Source organism: Oncorhynchus keta, chromosome 34 (genome assembly GCF_023373465.1).
Source record: "Oncorhynchus keta strain PuntledgeMale-10-30-2019 chromosome 34, Oket_V2, whole genome shotgun sequence".
In the NCBI taxonomy this organism is placed as follows: Eukaryota; Metazoa; Chordata; class Actinopteri; order Salmoniformes; family Salmonidae; genus Oncorhynchus; species Oncorhynchus keta.
The window spans coordinates 68,517,051-68,534,959 of record NC_068454.1 but is presented as its reverse complement, the minus strand read 5'-3'; the positions used below and the strand labels follow the sequence as shown (position 1 = coordinate 68,534,959).

At 43.9% G+C, this 17,909-nt stretch overlaps 1 pseudogene; it reads right to left on the bottom strand.

Moving 5' to 3' along the window:
* LOC118367637 (probable leucine--tRNA ligase, mitochondrial) overlaps nucleotides 1-13,487 on the bottom strand; it is a 47,741-nt pseudogene extending 34,254 nt beyond the window's left edge.
* Between the last annotated feature and the right edge of the window lie 4,422 nt (nucleotides 13,488-17,909).

Below are 17,909 nucleotides of genomic sequence, written 5' to 3'. Positions count from 1 at the left end.
TTGCGTGCTCTGGTGTTCCCAAACAAGGATCAGTTGCACTCTGAGGCGGCTGATGTTGGTGGGATTTGGAGGAGGATGGAGGCAGCAGGGGAAAGAGCCTCAGAGCCACAAAGTCCCTATGACCAGGTGGCTGATGAGATATGTTGGCACGACTTCCATATTGCATCTCCATCCCAAAGCCCTTGCTTGGAAGTGAACTTCGCCAGCCTGCCAAGAACCTTGCCTTCATCCAGGCCAAGGTGGCGAGACACAGTAGTGATGACACCATAGTCCTTGTTGATCTCTGCACCAGACAGGATGCTCTTGCCAGCATACTTGGGGTCCAACATGTATGCTGCTGCGTGTATGGACTTCAGGCAGAAGTGTTCACACTTTTTGATGTATTTCAGAACTGCAGTTTCCTCTGCTTGGAGCAACAGTGAAGTGGGCAGGGCGGTATGGATTTCTTCTCTTACATCTGCAAGCAGAGTCTGAACATCAGACAGGATGGCATTGTCTCCCTCAATCCATGCAATGGCTACTGCTATAGGTTTCAGGAGTTTCAGGCTGCTTACCACTCACTCCCAAAATACATTATCCAGGAGGATCCTCTTGATGGGGCTGTCCATATCGGCAGACTGTGATATGGACCATTTCTTGGAGAGACTCCTACTCCTTGAGTAGATAAAGCATGTCTGGTTGGAGGGTTGTATGCTGGGCGAAGACCATTCAGAAATCTCTTCCAATACACATTGCCTGTGAGCAACAGAGGTGAACCAGTTGTATACACAGCTTGAGCAAGACATTCATCAGCATTTCTCTGACTACGTTACTCCATTACGTTAAAAAAAACTTCTGATTCCAGCCACCCGGGTGGCGCAGTGGTTAAGGGCGCTGTACTGCAGCTGTGCCACCAGAGACTCTGGGTTTGCGCCCAGGCTCTGTCGTAACCGGCCGCGACCGGGAGGTCTGTGGAGCGATGCACAGTTGGCCTAGGTTAGGGAGGGTTTGGCCGGTAGGGATATCCTTGTCTCATCGTGCACCAGTGACTCCTGTGGCGGGCTGGGCGCAGTGCATGCTAACCAAGGTTGCCAGGTGCACAGTGTTTCCTCTGACACATTGGTGCGGCTGGCTTCCGGGTTTGATGCGCACTGTGTTAAGAAACAGTATGGCTTGGTTGGGTGGTGTATTGGAGGACGCATGACTTTCAACATTCGTCTCTCCCGAGCCAGTACGGGAGTTGTAGCGATGAGACAAGATAGTAGCTACTAACAATTGGATACTGTGAAATTGGTGAGAAAAAAGGGTTAAAATTCAAACAACAAAAAAACCTCTGATTCCAGGAGGACCATGAGCTGTTGCTATCAATTTTTTAAAATTAATTTAAGAAAAATTCCCGGGCTTTACTTCCAATGGAAAAATTCTGACCATTTTACAACCCTAGTGACAGGGTCATACTGCTGAAGCCTGCTGGTTAATGTGTGAGTATGTCTTTACCAGGGGAAGTGGGGAAGCGGGAAATGTTACCAGCACGCACACATCAAGCAACCCTAACCAATCAAGGCTCTAGCAGCATAGGGAACCTGACCTTCTGGCCCACCAATCAGAGAAGTTTGGAAGGCTTCCACTCACAGCCTCTCAGTACCAACCATTCCTCATCTGGAGAGGTTTGAATCAGTGCACCTTCAGTTACTCTCACTCCATGTGCACAGGTTCAAGCTGCCTGTGTGTGTGTGTGTGTGAGTGATTGCATGTGTTCACGCTCTTCAGCCTGTGAGTGTGCCGCCTAACCCATGGGTGGAATAAATCTCCAGAGAGGGTCATTTCAACCACGGAGCGTAGCTGGTAGTGGCTGGTAGTGATTATGAGACCCTGCTGCTGGAGACATGGAGGTTTCTCATCAGTCAGACTGGCCAGGACCGGCGAGGCCAGCCTGGGAATGACACTCTCAGCAGGCTGCTGATTACACAGCCAGGGCTGGGTTCAAGTAGTATTTATTTTCTTTCAAATACTCTGAGCATTTGATTGACCCAGTCTAACATGCCAGTTGGGTGGGCTTTGCAGTTTGCACTTTTGGAGCTATTCCATTGGTTCCATTGTGCCAGGTAAGATCACTCAATCACAGCTAAAGTATTTGAAATAAAACAGATCCTACTTGAGCCCAGGTTTGTTCCACAGCCAGGGCTGAAGTGGCTGCCATGGTTTCTGCAGTGATTGATGTCAGAGGGCCCCCCCCCTCTTCCATTCTCACACAGCCTCTAATGTAGCCAGCGAATCAGATTATGCCAAAAGTCGCAGGTGGTGAGATTGATGTTATAGGACGCCCTTTGACCCTTGACGGGCTTATCACCAATACACCCTCCATGCGCACGAGACACACACACCTACCTTGGCGTAGTTGGTGGTCTTAATGAACCACTGCCTTAGTAATTTCTGCTCCACCAGAGCTCCAGACCTCCAGGAGCGCCCGTTGTCATCCACCTGCTCATCAGCCAACACCGTCTGGTCCACAGGGTCCCAGTTCACCACCGCCTGGAACACACACATGCACAGATTACAATTACTACAACTACACACAGACACAAAGACAGACATAAGCCAACATCACAGGAGCTGATCGAATCAGAGAAAGAGACAGATGTCTACTGATACAAGTGCCAAAATACCTTGCATCTGATTAAACTACATGACCTCTCCACTACAGCATAGATTTTCCGATTGTCTGTAATCTACTATACAGAATGTGTTTTCCTCACAAAGCCACAGGAGGCTCCATAGTTACTGAAGACTGTTCCCCAGGCCACTGAGCTTCTGTGGCCTGCCTGAGAGTCATCCTCCTGGGGTGTGTCTCCCTCATCCTGCCTCCCTGGAGCTCTTACACACAGCCCATGACAATACCAGGGGCATGACTGCATCACATTAGTTCAAAGTGTTGTCATCTCTTCGTCAGCAGAGATGGAAAGGAGATGAAGAGAGGAAACCACTTTGGAAAATTGAGACAGCCTATGACAAGGATTGGACAGACTCAGACTCAAGGACCCCGAACCTACCTCTTTCTGATAGGCCGAGCTTGACGAACAGCCACTGGGTCCACCTGTAATAGTCTGGCAGGCAGGTGGTCACCTCCTGGTCAGAGGAGAGGGAAGCAGAGGGATCCACAAGATGATTCATACACACACGCACACACACGAGAGAAAAGAGTCATCCACCCACACAGAGCCTCCCACCGGAAGGTTGGAGGTGGTGCTCAGCTCCTCCCATTACTCACCTTGTCCCAATTAAAGCAGAGCCCTAGGCTGTCGAGCTGCTCCCGCATGGACTGGATATTACTGGGGACGGAGACAGACAGGGGAGAGGAGGACGTTAGGGGGAATGAGAGCGAGAGCGAGAGAGAGAGAGGTGTTTGTGTCGTATCTTGTATTGTACCTCTTCGTCCATTCCTCCAGGTCAAGGCCTCTCTCGATGGCAGCGTTCTCTGCTGGGAGTCCATAGCATCCCAGCCCATCGGGTTTAGCACCTAAAAACAGCTACACAAAAATCAGTTACATATCACACCTGGCTGTTCTTCCCTGCCCATTGGGTTTCTACATGTTACACACAGCCCCCAAGACAACAGTTCAATTCAATTTAAAATACTTGATTTGTCCCCTTGGGCCGGGCAATTACTAACACAGCTATAGCTCTCTGTTCTATGCCAGAAGGCATGTAATATACGTAGAAGCTGTTAAACCCAACCAGAGTGTAAGGCAGAGAGGTGAGGGAACATAACATCTAATGCATGTAGAGTGGCTCTGCACAGGCCCATAAAGGCCTAATGTTGTAATGTGAGTTATACAGGGAACATACCGGCGCTGGTCTGATTGGATGTGTTAAATGGAGGATGGTAATAGGAACCAGGGCCTCTCTGTTTGTATCATCATCATCTATATTTCATTCACACTAGAATGGGGATGTCGTGTTGAAAGGCATTGTACTTTGCAGCACTGACAGATGTGATCAGAGGTTTACACAGGCTTCCAGCTTTTGCTTGCTGGCAGTCAGTCCAACCCTTCTCCTCATAATGTGTTTTCTCACTTACTTCCACTTCTTCATACCAGTGTCTCCCTCCTTCCCTCCGCTTCTCACAACACTATTAAGAATTGATAACCTCCTTTCACGCTTCTCTATTCCTTCTTCATGCTTCGCTTTCTCTTACTGAAGAGAAAGAAAACAGAGGAGAGGCAATAAAGGGAGGAGTGGAGAAGAGAAGAGAATGGAAGAGAAGTGGAAAGAGAGAGAGGTGAGGGGAACAGGAGAGGAGAGCAGGGAGCATCAACTAACGAGTCTGACGTTTCAGACAAAAATCGGTATCCTTGGTAACTGCCTGGGCCTAATTTGTAAAGCCGAGTGCTGGAAAATATCAGTCTAAGTGAGCGCCTTCGTGCCGAGGTAAAATATACAGACATTGACTAGAGAAATGAGTACCTGTCGATGTATAAATATAAAGAAGTCTCTACGGTCATTAAAATAGATGTGCTTGCTGTGTTAATACACCGTTTTATCAGTTTAAATGTGCCCATTATCTAATGTAGTGAGGAGGACCTTTAGCTGATCTGTTGTCGAGAAGAGATGAACTCCTGACAGACAGGGACAGGCTGTCTGCCTCGGTTCATTTCTCAAAGTTACATCAGCCCAAAGAGACTGTCAGAGGCAAACTATCATCCCTTTTTAACAGTCGATGCTCCACAACAACCCCAGGGCCAAAGTCAAGTCTCTAACTCCCCCACTATGACTGTATTGCCTACATTTAACCTATGGATATCCTATGGATAGAGGAGGAGCTAAGAGAGAAACCTGTCCACAGAGTGGAAGAATTAGATGTATATTAGGGAGTGACTTGTCCATCCAGGCCAGCAGGACAGCCAGGAGTCCCAGGGGAGGGGGCTGATTTTGGGCATGCAACACACTAGCACGGCTATGCTAAAGTGTATGTGTGTCCACCCACACACACATCCCAAAAGCTCTGGTTCCATCTGTGAAGAGACGAGCTGCAGGCTGAAAGCAGAGCAGAGCCACAGGCAGTATAACCACTAAACATCACACCACAACTAGGCTGCAGGGAAGGGATTTTGTCTCTACAAGTGTAATCTTGTTGAATGAATGAACTACGGTAGTTGAAGACAACTTGTTCTCTCTCTGGTGTGTCTGTGCTCGCATGTTTGTGTGTGTGGACAAAGTAAATGGATTATCTTTCTCTCTGACAGATGCTGACAGACAAATATACCCTTGGTCAGCAGCGTGTAGCTGTCTATCCATGACGGTCCATACGACAGCTGAAATAAAAGTGGTTAGGAAGACAGCATTACTACAGCCCTACTGCTGGTAGCCCAGATGCTACAGGCTAAGAAAAATAAAGTCCATATGAAGACAGAAATGTAGCCAACACTGTGACCCTTTGAGTGGATGAGGGCATTTGCTTAGTAAACAACCAGCTGGGCAAAGCTATGAGCAGCAAATACACAACAAACACACCTGCAGATATATTCAGTCACAGTCACAGCTGCATGACATACAGCAGGTTGTTAATGGATTAGTAAACCCTGAGGGCTTATTGAATCAAGTGTGATGGATGAAACATCAGGGTTGTGTTCATTAGGGCATGCAACGGAAAACAAAAATGTGTTATTGCACCAGTCACCTCCCTGCTTCAATATGAACACGACCCAGGCGATGGTGCTCAGAATTACTCTACTCCTCAGTCTCCTCTTTGCTTCTCCTGAACCTCAGTCTCTCTCCAACCCCTAGCCATCTCTCTCTGAGTGGGAGGAAACGAAACCCTGCTGCTTACAAAACAATGACAGGCCTGTTGTGCTACACTCACACAACATTGACAGCACTTTGTCAGGCTCCATTAAATCAAACCCTGAGGACTCATCCAAAATGGCACCCTATTCCCTATATATTGCACTGCTTTGGACCAGAGCCCTATGGACCCTGGTAAAAAAAAAAATCCCTATAAAAGGGAATCTGGTGCCATTTGGTACGTAGCCTGAGAGAGGAGGGCCTACAACACAACACACACCAAAGAGGTGCTGTCCGTCTCGCTAAGGAGCGGGAGTGGGTTGTTATTGTGACAAAGAGAAAAATGGCTGGAGTAATGGTTTAGAACAGTATACAGAGGGAGGGAGGGTAAGAGAGGAGGGAGAGAGAGAGGAGGGAGGGGAGGGGAGGATGAAGAGAGAGAGAAGGAAAGAGAGAAAGAGTGAGATGAGTGAGGGTCACAGTGAATTCTTTAGTAACCATTTCAAGCTGTGGGTGACTGGCTGCATTAGGGGACACAGTGACAAATCCGAATGGTGTCTCTGTGGAGTCATTTGTCACCAGTGGTTTGTAGGACACCAACAGTGTGATCATCATATCTCTTAAACACCAACACACATCTTTCACACTTTTCTATGAGGTGGAGAGTCATCAACACCTTAGAATGCATAGTGGGAGCATCCCTCCCTGTTTTACCCCTGCAGAAACACTTAAAGGCAGATGTCTTAGAGGGATTCACCAACTGAAAGAGTCATTGTTTTGACATGAAACCCTTTTATGCCGTAATCCCGTCTGGTAATGTGCCACGCGTAGGTAGTCCCACTGAAAAGTGGTCTTGTGGCAAAGAGCACTTAGGTAATTCGCACAGTTCGGATTACCACTTTATTTTAAGAATGTGAAATGTCTGAAAAATATTCGAGAGAATGATTTATTTCAGCTTTTATTTCTTTCATCACATTCCCAGTGGGTAAGAAGTTTACATACACTCAGTTAGTATTTGGTAGCATTGCCTTTAAATTGTTTAACTTGGGTCAAACGTTTCGGGTAGCCTTCAACAAGCTTCCCACAATAAGTTGGGTGAATTTTGTCCCATTACTCAAATCAAATCAAAGTTTTATTTGTCACATACACATGGTTAGCAGATGTTCATGCGAGTGTAGCGAAATGCTTGTGCTTCTAGTTCCGACAATGCAGTAATAACCAACAAGTAATCTAACCTAACAATTCCACAACTACTACCTTATACACACAAGTGTAAAGGGATAAAGAATATGTACATAAAGATTTATGAATGAGTGATGGTACAGAACGGCATAGGCAAGATGCAGTAGATGGTATCGAGTACAGTATATACATATGAGATGAGTCATGTAGGGTATGTCAACAAAGTGGCATAGTTTAAAGTGGCTAGTGATACACGTATTACATAAAGATGCATTAGATGATATAGAGTACAGTATATACATATGAGATGGGTAATGTAGGGTATGTAAACATTATACACTGCTCAAACAAATAAAGGGAACACTTAAACAACACAATGTAACTCCAAGTCAATCACACTTTTGTGAAATCAAACTGTCCACTTAGGAAGCAACACTGATTGACAATAAATGTCACATGCTGTTGTGCAAATGGAATAAACAGGTGGAAATTAGAGGCAATTAGCAAGACACCCCCAATAAAGGAGTGGTTCTGCAGGTGATAACCACAGACCACTTCTCAGTTCCTATGCTTCCTGGCTGATGTTTTGGTCACTTTTGAATGCTGGCGGTGCTTTCACTCTAGTGGTAGCATGAGACGGAGTCTACAACCCACACAAGTGGCTCAGGTAGTGCAGCTCATCCAGGATGGCACATCAATGCGAGCTGTGGCAAGAAGGTTTGCTGTGTCTGTCAGCGTAGTGTCCAGAGCATGGAGGTGCTACCAGGAGACAGGCCAGTACATCAGGAGACGTGGAGGAGGCCGTAGGAGGGCAACAACCCAGCAGCAGGACCGCTACCTCCGCCTTTGTGCGAGGAGGAGCAGGAGGAGCACTGCCAGAGCCCTGCAAAATTACCTCCAGCAGGCCACAAATGTGCATGTGTCTGCTCAAACGGTCAGAAACAGACTCCATGAGGGTGGTATGAGGGCCCGACATCCACAGGTGGGGGTTGTGCTTACAGCCCAACACCGTGCAGGACGTTTGGCATTTGCCAGAGAACACCAAGATTGGCAAATTCGCCACTGGAGCCCTGTCCTCTAAACAGATGAAAGCAGGTTCACACTGAGCACATGTGACAGACGTGACAGTCTGGAGACGCCGTGGAGAACGTTCTGCTGCCTGCAACATCCTCCAGCATGACCGGTTTGGCGGTGGGTCAGTCATGGTGTGGGGTGGCATTTCTTTGGGGGGCCATGTGCTCCCCAAAGGTACTGAGATGAGGTCCTCAGACCCCTTGTGAGACCATATGCTGGTGCGGTTGGCCCTGGGTTCCTCCTAATGCAAGACAATGCTAGACCTCATGTGGCTGGAGTGTGTCAGCAGTTCATACATCAATTTCCATTATTAAAGTGGCTGGAGTTGAGTCAGTATGTTGGCAGCAGCCACTCAATGTTAGTGGTGGCTGTTTAACAGTCTGATGCCCTTGAGATAGAAGCTGTTTTTCAGTCTCTCGGTCCCTGCTTTGATGCCCCTGTACTGACCTCGCCTTCAGGATGATAGCAGGGTCAACAGGCAGTGGCAAGGGTGGTTGTTGTCCTTGATAATCTTTATGGCCTTCCTGTGAGATCGGGTAGTTTTCCCCCGGGTATGCGTTGCGCAGACCTCACTACCCTCTGGAGAGCCTTATGGTTGTGGGAGGAGCAGTTGCCGGCCTAGGAACAATGACGGCCTAGGAAAAGTGGATTAACTGTCAAACATTGTTTATTTTTCATTTAACCTTTATTTAACTAGGCAAGTCAGTTAAGAACAATTTCTTATTTACAATGGCGGCCTAGGAACAGTGGGTTAACTGCCTTGTTCAAGGACAGAAAGACAGATTTTTACCTTGTCAGCTCGGGGATTCGATCTAGCAACTTTTCGGTTACTGGCCCAACGCTCTAACCACTAGGCTACCTGAAACCCCAAACATGATGACAACACCACCCCAGTGGGTGTTGCTGGGCAGCTTCAATGTAGTGCTCTTATTCTTCTCACTTTGCTTGGTGAGGTAGATTGCTGCTATAACTTGATAACCCTTCACATAAATAACCATTTCATTGGCTCTCTTGTAGAGTGTATGCATTGTTTTCAGTGCCATGATGTCCTTGAGGAGCAGATTCAATGCATGAGCAGCACAGCCAATAGGTGTGATGTGAGGGTAGGACTCCTCCACTTTAGACAAAGCAGCCTTCATGTTCACAGCATTGTCTGTCACCAGTGCAAATGCCTTCTGTGGTCCAAGTTCCTTGATGACTGCCTTCTGCTCATCTGCAATGTAGAGACCGGTGTGTCTGTTGTCCCTTGTGGCTGTACTCTTGTAGAATAGTGGTTGAGGGGTGGAAGTGATGGTTAATTATTCCTTACCCACGAACAGTCGACCACCCATCAGAGATGATTGCAATACAGTCTGCTTTCTCTATGATTTGCTAGACCTTCACTTCAACTCTGTTGAAATTTGCATCCAGAAAATGAGTAGATAAAGCATGTCTGGTTGGAGGAGTGTATGCTGGGTAAAGACCATTCAGAAATCTCTTCCAATACACATTGCCTGTGAGCATCAGAGGTGAACCAGTTGCATAAACAGCTTGAGCAAGACATTCATCAACATTTCTCTGACTACGTTCCTCCATTGAGTAAAAAAAATAATAATAATTACAGGAGGACCATGAGCTGTTGCTATCGATAAGGTGTACGATTAATCATTTTCACCTCGAATAGCAGTAGAGGGACTTTTGTCAGAGGTTGCTTGTTGTGAGTGCTGAGGGAACTTTATGCACTTGGCCAGATGATTCTGCATCTTTGCTGCATTCTTCACATATGATTTGGCACAGTATTTGCAAATGTACACAGCTTTTCCTTCTACATTAGCTGCAGTGAAATGTCTCCACACATCAGATGGTGCCCGTGGCATTTTCGTGTAATGATGATTTAAAAAATGAGTAAAAAAACAATACAATTCCAGGTACAGATAAATAGTTAAGCAGTTAGATTAAACAACTTCTTTGTAAGATAAATCTTTTTAAATGAAACAGGTGAATTAACACTCATCAGTTAGCAGGCTCAAGCAAGCTAAAACTCACATGGTAGCAAAGACTTACTAGCAGAAATTGTTAATAAGTTAGAAATATTTAAACACACTTTGCTGTAGGCTACTATTTACTAGTTAACAAAAAAATCATGTATGCCATATAAAATAGATTCACCCCGCCCAGTATCATAATCAAACCTTACCAGGAAGCATGTAGTCCTTGTCTCAGACAGTGTAGTAGTGTGGGCTCAATAGCATCTCATTCGTGTGAAAAATCTTGAGAATCAGCTGTACAGTCATGGCCAAAAGTTTTGAGAATGACACAAATATTATTTTCCACAAATTTTGCCGCTTCGGGGTCTTTAGATATTTTTGTCAGATGTTAATATGGAATACTGAAGTACAATTACAAGCAAGTGTCAAAGGCTTTTATTTACAATTACATGAAGTTTATGCAGAGTCAATATTTGCAGTGTTGACCTTTCTTTTCAAGACCTCTGCAATCCGCCCTGGCATGCTGTCAATTAACTTCTGGAACACATCCTGACTGATAGCAGCCCATTCTTGCATAATCAAAGATTGGAGTTTGTCAGAATTTGTGGGTTTTTGTTTGTCCACCCGCCTTGACCACAAGTTCTCAATGGGATTAAGGTCTGGGGAGTTTCCTGGCCATGGACCCAAAATATCAATGTTTTGTTCCCCCCAGCCACCTAGTTATCCCTTTTGCCTTATGGCAAGGTGCTCCATCATACTGGAAAAGGCATTGTTCATCACAAAACTGTTCCTGGATGGTTGGGAGAAGTTGCTCTCGGAGGATGTGTTGGTACCATTCTTTATTCATGTCTGTGTTCTTAGGCAAAATTGTGAGTGAGCCCACTCCATTGGCTGAGAAGCAACCCCACATGAATGGTCTCAGGATGCTTTACTATTGGCATGACACAGGAGTGATGGTAGCACTCACCTGGTCTTCTCCAGACAAGCTTTTTTCCGGATGCCCCAAACAATCGGAAAGGGGATTCGTCAGAGAAAATGACTTTACCCCAGTCCTCAGCAGTCCAATCCCTGTACCTTTTGCAGAATATCAGTCTGTCCCTGATGGTTTTTTCTGGAGAGAAGTGGCTTCTTTGCTGCCCTTCTTGACACCAGGCCATCCTCCAAAAGTCTTCGCCTCACTGTGCGCGGATATGCACTCACATCTGCCTGCTGCCATTCCTGAGCAAGCTCTGTACTGGTTGTGCCCCGATACCGCAGCTGAATCAACTCAGTCCTGGCACTTGCTGGACTTTCTTGGGCTCCCAGAAGCCTTCTTCACAACACAAGATCAATGATTCCAAGCACCACACTCCTGTTGAAGCTTCCAGTCTGTTATTTGAACTCAATCAGCATGACAGAGTGATCTCCAGCTTTGTCCTTGTCAACACTCACACCTGTGTTAAACGAGAGAATCACTGATGTTAGCTGGTCCTTTTGTGGCAGGGCTGAAATGCAGTGGAAATGTTTTTGGGGGATTCAGTTCAATTGCATGGCAAAGAGGGACTTTGCAATTAATTGCAAATTCACCTGATCACTCTTCAGAACATTCTGGAGTATATGCAAATTGCCATCATACAAACTGAGGCAGCAGACTTTGTTCAAATTAATATTTGTGTCATTCTCAAAACTTTTGGCCAAGACTGTACATGTGATAGAAAAGTGCACTGCACGTGATGGAAGAATGCACTGTGCATGTAGAGGGTTGCAATTCCATTGAATTGGGGATAGTTTAACCAAAATATGCCACAAGACCTAGAATTGCCTTATGTGTATCCCACAAAAAAAAGGTTCACTGTTATAAGCTAACTTTTTTTAATGAATTTTAGCAAAATTCCCCAAATTCCCAGACTTAAATTCTCATGGAACAATTATGGAAATTTCCCAGAAAGTTTCTGACCCTTTGTAACCCTAGTCTGTATGTCTGAGTGCAGCTGCAGCAGGTTTCCAGAGTGTGTGAGGCAGCAGTTCTTTAATGATTCCCAGTGTCTTTGAGAAAGGCCAGCCAGACCAGATAGATGGCAGAGTGAGGTGCTATCTGGACTACTCACAGCCTGCATTCTGAATGGCACCCTATTTCCTACGGTCCATGGTCAAAAGTACTGCGTTTTTCCTCATGAATCTTGTTCTGGAGGCAGCTCTGCATAGTGGTAACTAGCTGGCACAGACACACAGTCATAAAATCTGATTTTAAACTTAATCTTTACCCTAACCTCACCCACACGGCTAATCCTAATGCCTAACCCCAAATTAGGAACAAAAAGCACATTTTTGTTTTCATACGTTTTTACAAAATAGCCAATTTTGACTTTGCAGCTGGCCCATCTAAGGGGCAATCGCTCAGTTCTGCCTCCATGACAAAACTCATGACAATAAATGTCAACCTGCGCAATAAATAGGAAATAGGTTGGCATTTGGGACTTCCCTCTGTATGAATCACCCAAGGCCAAGAGGGGCCTGAATAACTCAATGAGCTCAGACTGACTAAACAACCTTTATATAGGCAAAAACAACAGTTTTGAAGGAGCTCATTGATGGTCTGAATACTTTTGTGTGGAAAGCTTGGGCTGAATCATGGCGCATTGTGGGTTTGTAACAATGTCGTAACACAAGGTTGGATGTCAGGGTCAGCTACAGTACTACTTGCCTTGGAGGATGGTCATGACAACAGTAACCAAAAAACAGAGACGGACAAACAGGAGACTGTGAATAGGTTACTTCATTACTAAGCATATTACACCTATGAGTCAAGAATATTAGACAGTAAGTTAATGATTTAATGAATGTTTTAGAGTCTATGCAAACCAGAAGGCCTCCCAAAGGGAACACTAAACAGGGTTCAACCAGACAGACACACACATATAAACATAGCAATAGGGCCAGGTACTAATGTCCCATGATGAGTATGGTTATTCTGAAGGATGCTTAATGACCAGAGTGTGGTTTAATATTAGGCTAGATTATAATTGGAACTAAAGCCAGGGGTGTTTTAAAATATTAATCTGACAATCTTTCCCAGAAGCCTCTACTAAGGGCCAACATAAAGCAAAGAGAGAACTTAAGAATTGCTGCCAACTCACCTCCTCCAGCGTATCCCTCTACCACTGCTCCATGATACGGGGGGTGCCACCAGCACTCCACCCTGTGTCTGGTGTCCGCTTTATAGTCCCTGTCCCAGACCACTGTCTCGCTGAACAGGGTCCGAGCCCTGACTCTGGGGCAGGGGGAGATGAGGTGGGTCATGGGGGCCATGAGGGCACAGTCAGGCCTGGACCTGGGTCTGCCCAATCCCAACCTGAACAGGCCACTGTCACGCGGGCAGAGAGACACATTGTACGCTGCCATCTGCATGGCTCTGTTACCTAGGCAACACAAGGACACAGTTCTATTAGTCAGTGCTCTGCTCACAAGAAAAGACAGCAGAGCACACAGTAGCTGCAGCCAAAGCCTCAGTCAGCTCGTACCCATTCTTAAAGAAAATAGGCTGCTAGGAACAGGATGAAAATAACAGTCTGGAGTTTGATTCTGGTTAACAATAGCTGGTGAGTAATACCTGTTCATTAACACAGTAATAGATGTTCATTAACACAGTAATACCTGTTCATTAACACAGTAATACCTGTTCATTAACACAGTAATACCTGTTCATTAACACAGTAATAGATGTTCAATAACACAGTAATACCTGTTCATTAACACAGTAATAGATGTTCATTAACACAGTAATACCTGTTCATTAACACAGTAATACCTGTTCATTAACACAGTAATACCTGTTCATTAACACAGTAATACCTGTTCATTAACACAGTAATAGATGTTCAATAACACAGTAATACCTGTTCATTAACACAGTAATAGATGTTCAATAACACAGTAATACCTGTTCATTAACACAGTAATAGATGTTCATTAACACAGTAATACCTGTTCATTAACACAGTAATAGATGTTCAATAACACAGTAATAGATGTTCAATAACACAGTAATACCTGTTCATTAACACAGTAATAGATGTTCAATAACACAGTAATAGATGTTCAATAACACAGTAATAGATGTTCAATAACACAGTAATAGATGTTCAATAACACCTGAAGGCATCAGATGGCATAAGGCAAAAACTTTGCTGCAAAAAGGCACACACATTCACACAGTCACCAAGGTAACACAAGAAGATATTTTTAGGGTAAATCCATTTGAATTCAATCACTTTTTGACAGCACTCCTTTTGATTTCAACTAAATCTTCCATACATATTTGCCCAATGTAAAAGTGCTCAGAAAGTGACCTTTTGTACACGAATGTGCTCACAGTTGACTCATTTTTCATACCCAATAACTCAATGTGTCACGATCGTCGTAGTGAGGAGACCAAAGTGCAGCGTGATATGAATACATGTTCTATATTTAATGAAGAAAGAACACTGAAACAAACTTACAAAACAACAAATAAACATGACGCTATATATATATATATATCAACAGTGCAGACACAGGTAACTAGACATAGACAATAACCCACGAACCACAATACAAAACAGGCAACCTAAATATGGTTCCCAATCAGAGACAACGACAAACACCTGCCTCTGATTGAGAACCATATCAGGCCAAAACACATAGAAACAGACTAACTAGACATGCAACATAGAATGCCCACTCATATCACACCCTGACCAAACAAAACATAGACACAAACAACGCAAAAAATGGTCAGAGTGTGACACAATGCCAAGAGTGTTCAAAGCTGTCATTAAGGCAAAGGGTGACTAGTTTGAAGAATCTCAAATATAAAATATACTTTGATTTGTTTAACACTATTTTGGTTTCTACAAAATTCCATATGTGTTATTTCATAGTTTTGATGTCTTCACTATTATTCTACAATGTAGAAAATGTAGAAACAAATGGAATGAGTAATTGTGTCCAAACTTTTGACTGGTACTGTATATATCTAAAAATAAACGTATATCCCACGGTGAGAGAACGATATGAAAATCTGGATACTGCCCATCCACTTCTTCCATGCCAGGCAAACAAGTATAGAAAGTTATTTAAATCAAAAAGGGATGCTGTCAAAAAGTGATTGAATTCAAATAGATTTAGCCTATATTATTATAACAACAACCTTGGGAACAGAGTACACACACATAGCCTCTCAAGTGACACCGATGCTGCTGACATGACACATCATGAAAATATTTACCAAGAAGTGTTCCATCCCACACAGCATATAAATCAAGGCCCTTGGTAACACAAGTGGGTCAGACGTGTCAACCTACAATTGCCCCTTGCAACTGCCTCTAGTAGTAGGGTATTTTCCTGGTCACTAAATCATCATTGCAAGACTGCCATAGAAGACAGTGAGTGGTTCTCACTTTATACAGTATGCTAGACTATATCCCTGAGCTGGTGGACTGGGCCTATGGAGGGACCCCCTGGGAACTTCTCTAAAGAGCCTATAGCCTAGTGGTAGTTAGCTCATCCATATATATACAGGTGACGACACACTCAATGAATCAGTAAGCCTACTGATATGGATAACTTGAAAGAGTTGTTTCACATAAGCTATCTGTCTTTGAGAATTCAACAAAATGTTTAGTACCTCCAAATATGACAAACAAATCACACACAAAAAATCACTAAATGCACAAACAGTAAATGTCAGTATCTTTCATGCACAACCAAGTCAATAATATTGAAACATTTCAAATGATGATTGCCTGCAGACTGTAGAGTAAGTGTCATTCTCCTCAAACACCCACTCAAACCATAGATAGAGACATCTTCTCTGCTGTAGCCTAGCTACTCTATAGTCTCTATGGGACATCAGTGGAATGCAACAAACACACTATCCTCCAGCTAGAGCAGAGAGAGAGAGAGATATAGTTAGAAAGAGATATAAACAACGTTGTGTCTATGCATATGATAGTGTGTAGGAGAGAGACAGATGGAGAATGAGATGTTTCTATGGTTACGTTGACCCTTGTGAATGCCATATCTTTACCATGGAGAGCCTTTCATAAACCTTGAGAGATTCAGGCGATGCAAATCACGTTGTTCCAAGTTCACATTGGGTAAACACATTAGTATTTGTGTAAGATAATAGTTTTATGTGCTTGTTAGTTATTCAAGAAATGAATCACGAATACCGTTAATAAGAATTAATAAGAAACATAGCTAGCTAGCTAAGTTAGATCGCGACTCAAGCTATCCATTCTTGACATGACACTGACAGCCACATTAACTAGCTAGTGACATTTGTAAGCTAGATGCATTGTTGAACGTCTGTTAAAAAAAAAAGCTTTGATCACAGGGTTTGAAGTTACTCACTGTGTCCAATTTCCAAATCCTTGCGTTAAGCTATATGGATTTTATCATGATCCATTATCTATATCAAATTCAAAATGTTCTTGTGCACGTAAAGTCGTTGTATTACCCCTGTTGTCATAGCTCACACATCCTCCATGTGTGCCGCTGTGTTTGTTTTTAGAAGCTTTATTGACAGCTTCCTCTTAGAACATTGTAACAGGGTGGATTCCAAAGTACTTTACTGATAAACACTAATGTTTTTCGTTTTTTGTTAATTACTATGAATTTTAAATTAAGAGGTTAAATATACGTTTGAGATATCATTTTCTACATGTAAGGGTTAATGGGTTCTTCAGCTGTCCCCATAAGATAACCCTTTGAAGAACCCTTTTTGGTTCCAGGTAGAACGCTTTTGGTATTAGGTCAAACTCTTTTGGGTTCCATGTAAAACCCTTTCCACAGAGGGTTCTACATGGGACCTAAAACGGTTCTACCTGGAATCAAAAAGTGTTATTAAAAGGACATCCAAAGAACCTTTTAAGAACCCTTTTTTTCTGAGTGTAACATGTTACATGTCATCTGTGTGGCACACTTTTGCAGGACCCTAGACATTATTTTATACCCAACAGTCATCCAAAACGGGTCTGGTCTGTTCCACAACTCAACTGTTTGGGCAGCCAGGGGAGTTAGGGGGTCTCTCCTACAGTGTGTGGCTATCTCTCTCTGCAGCTGTGCTCATATATTTATTTTGTGTGTGTGTGTGTGTGTGTGTGTGTGTGTGTGTGTGTGTGTGTGTGTGTGTGTGTGTGTGTGTGTGTGTGTGTGTGTGTGTGTGTGTGTGTGTGTGTGTGTGCGTGCGCGCACACACACAGGGCAGGCGGGCAGGCAGGCAGGCGGGCAGGCGGGCGGGCATGTGAGTTCATCTGAGTTCCTATGTGTGCCTACCAGACAAGACATCTTGTCATTATCCCCAAAATGAAAACAAATCAGTTAACTGAAACCAATCAAAACATGACAGATGAATGTATATGCAAATGTGGGCATTTTGGATACTAAGAAATAGAAAAGTCTATTTGAAGCTTTGGATGAAGTTAGATGGGATAGGATTGAGACTATTTTCTCAAGGTCAGCATGTCCTAGTTGCACAGTCAGCTCTACTTCTCGTTTGTTCATTGTTGTCGATGTGATGTGAATATATTTCAAACACCTCAACTTTTCTCTGTTTCACTGTCATAACAGACACCATGCCGACTGATACAAATTCAGTATAGTCATTCTCAGTGCCGCCTTGATGCAATTTGTCCCATAGTTGTGATCTGAAAGGGAAAAACTTGCAGTTGCATTCTAAAATGACATGGTTTCTGCCCACATTGTCAACCTGTTTTGTCACATGATGATATCCTCAGGCCACCAACTGAAAGAAATACAGTCACCTTGACAGGACCAGTTAGCAATGACCAAGATATACTGTGTAGTCAACCCCAACTTCTATCTTCTAATTCAGTCTGTATTACATTCAGTGAGTCTGTATTACATTCAGTAAGTCTGTATTACATTCAGTGAGTCTGTATTACA